General features: G+C 42.1%; 1 pseudogene; it reads right to left on the bottom strand.

Moving 5' to 3' along the window:
- Positions 1-210: 210 nt before the first annotated feature.
- Positions 211-1,362, bottom strand: LOC137758668 (ubiquitin-like domain-containing CTD phosphatase 1 pseudogene; annotated as a pseudogene).
- Between the last annotated feature and the right edge of the window lie 1,920 nt (positions 1,363-3,282).

Here is a 3,282-nt window from a genome sequence, read left to right as displayed (position 1 = left end):
CAACACAGTGAGACAAAAACACAAGACATACTTATTTCCAAAGTCACAAAATGACATTGTTAAGCATACATTTTTGTCCACTTTTTGTGTGTGTGTGAGGAATAAAATTTAGTACTCTATGCTGGAGAAAATACTTTTCAAGAGTTACAGTATATTCATACAGGGGGAAAAAGGTGTGTTTTTTTTTTTTTTTTTTTTGGCGTATTGCTATGATCTTCAAAAAATATAAAACTAAATTTACAAAAAACTGGAAGACCAAGTATAAGCAGTCTGATATTTGCTGCAGTGTCCAGCACTATCATAATGATCTTTAGCATAAAAGCAAAAAGAAGTTCATGGATCTCAAGTATCTTCAATAACTGCCAGTATAGCTTGTAACTACTGTCCTTGCTTCTTTGAGAGATACCTTTCCCAATATTTGTGATTTAGGTCCAAAAAGTCATCTAACTTTGCTATTTCCTTGAGGTACTCGGTTAATTTTAAAAGTTCTTTGTCTTTATCTCGATTTAGGTGTGCTTTCATAAAAGGTCTTATCTTTAGTCCATTCTGTGGGTTCATTAGAAAATTTCTTCCTATGTCATCAAACATGATGGTGTTTTTTTTTGCTGTAAAACTCCGAAAACTTTCCGCATATAACACCAAGAGGCTTTACATCTGTTAATCCTCTCCTTGGAGTATGCACTATTATCATAGCAGCACTGTCCAACGTGAAGATAACCTTGTAATTTGCATTTGTACTCACTCCCAGCTCTTTCATTTTAGCTTCAATCCACTTCATATTTGTTGCAGACCAAATAACAATGTCCTAATCCTCATATGCAGATGTTAGGAATTCATGAAGATATGGCCGCATTAATTCTACCTCAGTCTCTGCACAAGACCTATGGTCAAATAATGTATAATCAACATCTAGTACCAAAAGTTTTTTCCCTTCCCTGGGAGGATTCAAAATTTCCACTTTGTACTCTTTTACTCTGCGGGACATTTTCAGTAGGTTTTCCTCCCTATTTTCTACTTCAACTACTTCATCTTCAATATCAAAGTCGTTAATAACATCATCATTGTCAGGAGGTGGACCTAAGACATCTTCCAAGCTCTCCTCACGAGTTCCCATCATCATGATTTTAGTATTTGGTTTCAGTTTGGGAGCTCCAAGCTTAACATCATTTTCTGCAGGTTTGCCTTTGACTTTGAGTCCAAGTAACTTCTGGCGTTCTGGTAGCACTCCCGTAAGGGTCTTGAGAAACTGTTTGAGATCTAGCACAGTATCATCTTCTGAAAGTGTGGTCACTGAATATTCCTGTCCACCCCATTTTACAATGGTAGGAAGAGCCATCCTTGAAACATACGATGAGGCAGATTTTGTTCAGAAAAAGATACCTGGAGCGCGGCGGAACCGGCAGCAGTGCTGTGACTTGTTTTAACAAACAGAATAAATCAGAAGTGACTCTGGGCCAGTGACAGTCCTGAGTCTGAAGAAGGCCTTTCCACTTTTGCGCTCTTGAGAGCTGGATGTAAGAAGTCCGGCTTTCCTGCTGGAAAGCCTAGTGGGAAAGACCACATGGAGGGAAGGAGGAGGAACAAGGAACCAGACAACAGTGAGAATGGAGGCTTCAGAAGTATGACCGCAGCTGAGCCAGACCCGCCAGTTCCAGGCAATTTGAGCCATACTAACTGAAGCCCCATCAGATGAATGAAGAAGCCATCCTGAATATTTGGCCTCAGCAGACATCATGTGGAACTGTGCTCTGTCTGAACTCCTGATCCTCGTGGCCTTTATTTTCCTTTGATGAAGGTGTGGGAACAATATTTTGCTGCATCTTAACATTCTCTTAACTTTCTCTCACTCTACCATAAGAAATGGTGGAAATGCAGTGATGGATTGTAGCTGGCTCTGGCCTCAGATATGGAGACTGTGAGGAATAGTGCATTCTACAACAAACAGGTGAACACATGACCCAACTAAGCACAGCCCTGCTTGGCCTTAGGTGTCAGTTGCCAGGCGGAAATGAGGACCACGGCTGCCCAGCTTTCAATTTGTCAAGAGAGGTTAGCAATTTCAGTGCATGTGAAATCTCCCAAGTTTTAAATTCTGACTCAAAATGTTTTTTAAACTCTGTGTATATACCCTTCCTCCAAAGGCAAAAAAAAAAAAAAAAAAAAGGAAAATCTCCCTGCAGGTTGATTTTGGTTTGTGGTTTATCATTTTGTAACCTCTCATCTAGAGCAATGCTTCTTAACACTTTTACTATTAGAAAGTATTTTCATTTAAAAAAAATCAAGCATTTCATACTCCTTGAGTAGTAGGAGCTCTTAGTTTTTTGTTGCTGTGTAACAAATGAGCCCAAAGCTTAGTGGCTTAAAACAATATGTATTTATTATCTCACAGTTACTGTGGGTCAGGAATCAGGTGTGGCTTATCTGGTGTCACTGACTCAGGGATACTTACAAAGTTGTGGTCAAGGTGTCTGAAGGCTTGACTGGGGAAGGATCCACTTCCAAGCTCACACATATGGTTTTTGGCAGAACTTGTGGGCTGTTAGACTGAGGGCCTCAGTTTCTCACTGGCTGTTGGCCTGAGGCCATCCTCAGCTCCTTACCACATTGGCCTCTTCATAGGGCAGCTCACAACACGGCAGCTGGCTTCACCAAAGAGAGCAAAAGAGAAAAAAGTGCCAGCGAAAGAGAGTGTGTGAGCAAGATGATGTCACCTTCTGTTACAGCCTGATCGCAGAAATGACATGCATCACTTTTGCTGTGTTCTATTTTTTAGGAGCATATCACCATGACCAGCCCTCCCATGAAGTGAGCTACAGGACTGTGCTCACACCCAAATTCACCAGGCAGAGACGAGAACCAAAAGTGACAGTGACCACCAGTCACTGCAGATCCAGAGAAGGGCCAGAGCTTGCTCCCACAGCCGTTGTTGTGGGGTAGAGGCTGATGTCTCAAAGCACCCTGCCTCTTGGGGGCTAGCCAGCCACCATCACTGGGATTCAACCCAAGGTCTCTTCTGGCAAGGTGGAAGCAAGTGATTATCACAACACAACAGCTATATAGTTGACCCTTGAACAATGCAGGGGTTAGGGGCCCAGTGGAAAACTGGCTTATAATTTTATAGCTGGCCCTTTGTATCCAAGGTTCCACAGCTGTGGATTCCACCAACTGCAGATTGGTACATATTTGCTGAAAAAATCCAGGTATAAATGGACCTGTGCAGTTCAAACCCATGTTGTTCAAGGGTTAACGGTAGTGGGGTGGGGGATGGGAGGGCACACCCAC

This window comes from Eschrichtius robustus, chromosome 2 (genome assembly GCF_028021215.1).
Source record: "Eschrichtius robustus isolate mEscRob2 chromosome 2, mEscRob2.pri, whole genome shotgun sequence".
Classification (NCBI taxonomy): Eukaryota; Metazoa; Chordata; class Mammalia; order Artiodactyla; family Eschrichtiidae; genus Eschrichtius; species Eschrichtius robustus.
The sequence above is the reverse complement of the archived record's forward strand: the minus strand, read 5'-3'. Positions and strand labels throughout refer to the sequence as shown.